The 7,500-nt window shown below is 37.9% G+C and overlaps 1 protein-coding gene across 1 annotated transcript in view; it reads left to right on the top strand.

Moving 5' to 3' along the window:
• Positions 1–7,500, top strand: part of LOC136852506 (dipeptidase 1-like) — a 252,027-nt gene that overhangs the window by 167,475 nt on the left and 77,052 nt on the right. The window lies entirely within an intron of this gene.

The raw sequence follows: 7,500 nt of genomic DNA, 5'->3' as shown, positions 1-7,500 counted from the left end.
TTCTGCACGGCCGCTACAGCGTATAATCAAGGCTACCGAAAACAGATCTATCTTTCGGTGGTCTCGGTATAATGCTGTATGAGCCGCTGCCAATGAAACTTTACCCACGGCCCGGTGGTGGCCTATCCTATATCGCTGCCAGAAGCACGATTATGGGTATCTTTTACCTTCAATCAAATAAATACCACTGAGGCTAGAGGGCTGCAATTTGGTACGTTTGATGATTGGGGGTTGGATGATCAACATACCAATTTGCAGCCCTCTAGCCTCAGTAGTTGTTAAGATCTGATGGCGGACAGAAAAAAGTGCGGACAGAAAAAGTGCGGACAGAAAAAGAGCGGACAAAAAAAGTGAGGACAGAAAAAAGTGCGGACAGAAAAAGTGCGGACAGAAAAAGAGCGGACAAAAAAAGTGAGGACAGAAAAAAATGCGGACGGACAGACAAAAGCTGGCACAATCATTTTCTTTTACAGAAAACTAAAAAAGGATAAATTAACAAATTTTAATCATTATATTCACCATCAAACGGTATTCACAGAACATGAAATGACCACAAAAAGAAAAATAAATGTTTTTAATATGTGTATGCCACTGAACTAGCCTAGGGCGTACTCCAGTGGTTCCCAGTCTTTTTCTAGTGATGGCACCCTAACTAATGAAATAATTACCGTGGCACCCCTTCTTCACCATCCCACCAAATCGCGTGAATTAACTTCTCATTTAATGGAGAAAATTATTATCGATATTCAAACCAAAATCAGCACACCGTACGTGCAGAAATAGCTGATCTATCCAAGACAGGAGTCATGACAATCTTGCGGCACCCCCGGGCACTGTCTGTGGCATCCCAGTTTGAGAATCACTGGGCCGTACTCTCACGTCTGTACAACTTTGATGCCGCAATCAGAATCTCCTGTGAAGGTAATGATCCTGCGGTCTTCCTGAGCCTTCTTCGGGAATCGAGGCTTCTATAATGCAACAATCGTGTGAAATGCTGCTTTCGCAGACTTGAGGGAGAGGGAAGAGGAAGGGGGAGGTGGAGGGGGAGGGGGAGAGGAGGGGTAGGGGAAGGGAAAGCAGAAAATCCCATCTACATAATTCACGTCGCCGATGTTAAAACCTGTCATCCACTTTGCTTCCACAGAGAAAGACCAACCTTTTGCTTCTTGCTGCAAAGTTTGATAGTGGACGAATTTCGTGGCCAGTAAGAATTTGAAATATATATAATTTATATATATATATGTATATATATATATATATATATATATATATATATATATATATATATATATATGTATATATATATATATATATATATCATATTTATATTTATGTGTATATATAATATACATGTATATATACATATTAATATAAATATTTGTGTATATACTGTACATACACAAACACATACATAAGTACACACACACAGACAAATATATATACATCAGTCATCAAACGCATTCGGAACACGCGACAACCAGTATACATTTACGAGCGGCCACGTTTGAAATTGAAACATGAAACTTGAATTGGCGTCGCAGCGAGCGAATATTAGATCATGCATGTATCAATGAAACGGCCGGAATACCAACAAAAGGTCACGGAGATACTCACACACACACACACACACGTACACACAAACACACACACATACACACACACACACATACAGAGCCGTAGTGATCACTTTTACTCTGATTTTCCGTTTTCCAAAGGCTGCTGGTTCTGTCTCGCTCTCTCTCTATATATATTTCTCCCAATCGTGGTCTGGCTGTTTCGAAATTCCAGCAGCTATTACTACTGGCGGTGGTGGTGTAGGAAACAACGAGATATACAATTTGGTTGGTGGTAATCAAATAGATGTTGATACGATTCTGTTTTTGAATGTAAGAAAGCAATCCTGTTTAGATTCTCTTTGCGAAAGCTTTTGAAAAATTAGCCACGAATAAAGGGATTCCTTGGTTATAGAAGCTGAAATACATACGTAGCTATGTATAGGTATATCTACCTTTAATACACACACACAAATATATATATATCTATATATAATCCATATTCATTTAACCAAATTAATTTAACCAAAGCTTCAAAAGTGTTTAGCATTTTCCCAAAAGCCCACCACCAACACCCCCTCCTCTCTCTCTCTCTCTCTCTCTCTCTCTCTCTCTCTCTCTCTCTCTCTCTCTCTCTCTCTCTCTCTCTCTCTCAGCGAGGAGAGAGACCTTTTAGGGAACAGCACTGCACCTAAGTAGTAAGCAGCTTTCCCCACATTCTACTCTGTCCTCCAAGAGGACGAGAGAAATCTGTCATAAGAGGTTTGCTAAAGTCGCGAAAAAAGACAGACAATGCACCTTTCTCTCCTCTCGCCTTTTTCGAAAAGTGTTGTGTATATTTGCGAGTATATTCGTGTATATTTGCGAGTATATTGATGTATATTTGACATGTATATTTGAAAGTATATTGACGTATATTTGAAAGTATATTCATGTATATTTGCGAGTATATTCATGTATATTTGAATGTATATTCATGTATATTTGAAAGTATATTAATGTATACTTGAAAGTACATTCAAGTGCACCTGGAAGTATATTCATGTATATTTGAAAGTATATTCATGTATACTTGAAAGTACATTCAAGTTCACTTGAAAGTATATTCAAGTATATTTGAAAGTATATTTTAGTACAGTGGTCTTTAAGATCTGAGGGCGGACAGAAAACAGCCAAAGCCAACGCAATAGTTTTCTTTTACAGAAAACTAAAAGCACAATGAAAATATAAAGAACACACCAGAACATAGAATTTAGGCCAAAGACCAAGCACTGGGACCTACGAGGTCACTCAGCGCTGAAACGGAAACTGACAGCAAAAAGGTTTTCAAGGCGTAACAGGAGGAAAACCTCTCAGTTGCACTATGAATCAGTGCAACTGCGTAAGAGGGAAGAGAGAGAATATGAACGGAGTAACAGTAAAAGGAATGAAAGGGAACGAAAATGTAAAGGATTTCGTGTGGTACCTTTTAATAAGTGTTCATTACGCCGATGAATTTAAAGAATCACTTTATTTTTTTTTCTCTCTAATTATGCGAGTGGATCCGCTTTCTAATTATTTTCTGAAAATGGGTCGCGACCATTTAAAAATGTCTGATTCCTCCTCACTTAAACATATAATACACGGAATGAAAATATAAGTATTCTCATTTCCATAAACATTGTATTAATGCGGTTAAGCTCCAGATTAAGGTTTTTTATGCAGAAAATTTTTGTAAATGCGCTTACGAGGAATAATTCGTAGGTATTACAGTTCGAATGTATCCGCAAATCCTCTTATGAAAGATAAGTCATCATTAAACTTGACCCACCAAAAGATTTTTCTATATTTTAGTTGTTTCATACTTCAATTTTCTGTTTCATTGTTTCATACTTCAATTTTCTTTTCTGTTTCATTTTTCTTTTGGTGGTTCACACAAGTAAAAAATGCGCCGAGGTCTCTTCGGCCCAATAGAGTTTTCTGTTCAGCCGCTACAGCGTATAATCAAGGCCACCGAAAATAGATCTATCTTTCGGTCGTCTCGGTATAAATGATGTATGAGCCGCGGCCCATAAACTTTAACTACGGCATGGTGGTGGCCTATTCTATATCGTTGCCAGACGCACGATTATGGCTAACTTTAACCTTAGATAAAATAAAAAAAACTATTGGGGCTAGGGGGCTGCAATTTGGTATGTTTGATGATTGGAGGGCAGATGATCTATATACCAATTTGCAGCCCTCTAGCCTCAGTAGTTTTTAAGCTCTGAGGCCGGATAGAAAAAGTGCGGACAGAATAAAGTGCTGACGGACAGACAAAGCCGGCACAATAATTTTCTTTTACAGAAAACTAAAACCAGTTATGACACAGATGAAGGACTAATTATTCGAGAGAACTACAAACTTGACCCACCCAAGATTTTTTCCCAAATTCTAGTTGTTTCAAACTTTAATTTTATTTTTATTTTTTTACTCTTGGCGATTAAAAAAACAGTTAAGACTCAGATGAAGAACTGGTTATTAGAATGGAATATAAAATTTAGGCCACAGGACAAGCGCTGGGACCTGTGATGAGGTCATTCAACGCTGAAGGGGAAACTGAGAGAAGAAAGGTTTGAAAGGTGTGACAGGAAGAGAAATATGAACGGAGGTACAGTAAAAGGAATAAAAGGGGCTGCTAGTTAGTCTATTCAGCTCGATTTGTAACTGGAAATGGAACTGGAATATGAAATTTAGGCCACAGGCAAATCGCTGGGTCCTATGAGGTCATTCGCTGCAAATAATGTTGAAACAGCTATTAGGAGAGGGTGGAAAGTAAGATGGAAGGAAAATATGAACGGAGGTACAGTAAAAGGAACGCAAGGGGTTGCAGCTAGGGGACGAAGGGACGCTGCAAAGAACCTTAAGTAATGCCTACAGTGCACTGCGTGAGGTGCACTACGGCACTACCCTCCTACGGGAACTGGTTATTCGAAACCAATACGAACTGGAAATGAAAACACCAGGCATGCCGGATGGACCACATGAGGGCCAAAAGTGGCCCCCCCAAAAGTAAATAAGACAAGAAAGCTTTATGTAATGAAGCGAACAAGAAACAGTTGGTAAGATCCCATTAATATTACTGTCAAATATCTGGGTCACCCGGAATCAAAAAAATAAGACGCAATCTTTACAGTTCGTTGCTTAACTGATATGGTTTGAGTTTTTGCATTTTATTTTTTATTCAATTTGTAAAAGTGTTACCAAGGAATTATACCTGATTTGCATATACTTATAAACGTACCCTTGGGCATTCTTGAATGTGTGTTTTTTTATTTATATTTTGTAAGGGTGTTATCAATTTCATTCTTCTACATTCTTGAGAATAAATTATACCTGAGCTGCATATACTTACAAAAGTACCCACAGTCATTCTTATGTGTGTGTGTGTGTGTGTGTGTGTGTGTACCATAGAAATAATGAGAGCTACACATTCCTACATGACTCCGCTACAGAATTTTTCGGAGAAAACTTTCTGAGGCGAGTGACGAAAAGAATTTTAGCGGCTTCTGTGATTAAATTCCTTCCCATGTAATCGCCGTACTGTGTCTCACTGCTCCTTTGGAACGCACGCGCGCGCACGCACATGCTAACAAACAAACACACACACATACACATATATTCAATACATTTACATAGGACCAATTTTTTATTTACTAAAAATGCTAAAAAAAATAACTATGATAGAGTTTGACACAGGGGTGACAAGAACTTCTTTACTCAGCTGTCAAGAGAGGTATATGTAAGTTCATTTCGAATCAACTGTAAAAAATTCTCGTCGAGTTCAATAGGTCGGTTCAGATCAGTTACCTTTGGAGAGTCTCATTGTTCACCTCTTTGAAAACAATGAACGAATGAACAAAATCATCATTATCATTATAACCATTATCACTTTTTCATTTCATGAGGTTAGACGGAGAATGAGTTCACTCTTCTTATATAATAACTAGCAGACGCTCGCTTTCGCTCACATTTGTGGAGGGGGGAAACGGAGGGGAAGGGAAGGTGGAGGGGATGGGAGGGGGGAAGGGGGAGGGGAGGGGGGAGGGGAGGGGATGGAGGGGAGGGGAGGGGAATGGGGAGGGAAAGGGGAAGAGGAAAGGGAAGGGGAAGGAGATATAGGATAGGCCACCACCGGTGCGTTGTTAAAGTTTCATGGGCCGCAGCTCATACAGCATTATACCGAGACCACCGAAAGATAGATCTATTTTCGGTGGCCTTGATTATACACCGTAGCGGGTGCACAGAAAACTCGATTGCGCCGAAGAAACTTCGGCGCATTTTTAATTTGATTCTTTTAAAAAAGGAAATTAGTATTTTTCTTAAAAGGTTGGAAGATGTAACTTGAAAATATTGAAAATAATCGAGAATTATTAAGAAATAAAGCGTCTATTTTAAATTATTGCAGATAATCGAGAATTACTGTTGGATAAACGTCTAAAAGAATTATTGCAAAACTTTATTGAAATTATTGCAATCATCAAAATTATTGTGAAATAAAAGGTCTACTAAAATTATTGTAAAATCTTCACTGACATTACTGCAGATAATAATCGAGAATTATTGTTAAATAAACGTCTAAAAAATTATTGCAAAACGTTTATTGAAATTTTGCAGATCATCAAAATTATTGTGAAATAAAACGTCCATTAAAATTATTATAAAACTTCACTGAAATTATTGCAGATAATCGAGAATTATTGCGAAATAAAAGTCTATTGAAGTTATTGCAGATAATCATATTATTGCGAAATTAAACGTTTATTGAAGTTATTAAATATAATCGAGAATTATTGCCCCAAAAAAGTATATTGTTGTTTTATGTTTGTCAACGAAATATGAGAGACCACTAAAATTCAGCGAAAAAAAGAACGTGGTCCAGTGGATATCGGTCGATTTAGTATCAAAATATACAAAAAAAATAATTTTTTTTTTAAATCCAGTAATCATGCTTTCATACCTATGTGAAAGTGTCTCATACACATTTATGAATACAAACTGAACTCACAAAAGGAACAATCATAACCAAATTCTAACTTTGTCTCAGAAAAGCCTCACGCATTCCTTCTCAATCTGCAATATTTACCAAAACAAAACTATCTTTTATTCCATTTTTCTAATTCCCCACTCTGCTGACCTCTTTTCCTTTCCCCATAACGCAACGGCTAAAGTTTATTACAACTATTTACGTGAGTTCGAAGGTTTATACACCAATCTATCCGGCCCCTACCGACCGCATGTTTTAACTTTGCTCCCCTAGCCTAATTCCTCTCCCAGCTTGTAATTATGTAGTTGAAACGCATAATTGAACCTGTGTGTGTGCGTGTGTGTGTGTTTAAAGGTTGTTATTATAATTATCCTTCAAATTTTGCCCCAGACAGAATTGCAATACAAACGTCCACAATGGATTCTCTTTTCTTTTCATTTTTATCTTCCCCTGACCTCATTCCTTCGCCTATATTTTTAAAAAAGGGGACGAAATGTCTGATAGAAATCATTCCTGTTTTGAATGTCTGTGTTGGTGTTAGAAAGAGAGAGAGAGAGAGAGAGAGAGAGAGAGAGAGAGAGAGAGAGAGAGAGAGAGAGAGAGAGAGAGAATGATACATTTGAAAGGCACACTGCTGACAGCAATCAAACAATCTACTAATATTATCTACTTAACTTTTCCGGGAGAGAGAGAGAGAGAGAGAGAGAGAGAGAGAGAGAGAGAGAGAGAGAGAGAGAGAGAGAGAGAGAGAGAGAATGATACATTTGGAAGGCATCTTGCTGACATAATGAAACAATCTACTAACACCTGCTTACCTTTAAAGAACAGAGAGAGAGAGAGAGAGAGAGACAGACAGACAGACAGACAGACAGACAGACAGACAGACAGACAGAGAGAGAGAGAGATTTTAAAACAACCTTGCTGACATCAATCAATCAATTT

The sequence above is a fragment of the Macrobrachium rosenbergii genome, chromosome 1, assembly GCF_040412425.1.
Source record: "Macrobrachium rosenbergii isolate ZJJX-2024 chromosome 1, ASM4041242v1, whole genome shotgun sequence".
Classification (NCBI taxonomy): Eukaryota; Metazoa; Arthropoda; class Malacostraca; order Decapoda; family Palaemonidae; genus Macrobrachium; species Macrobrachium rosenbergii.
This window is presented reverse-complemented; position numbering and strand designations above follow the sequence as displayed.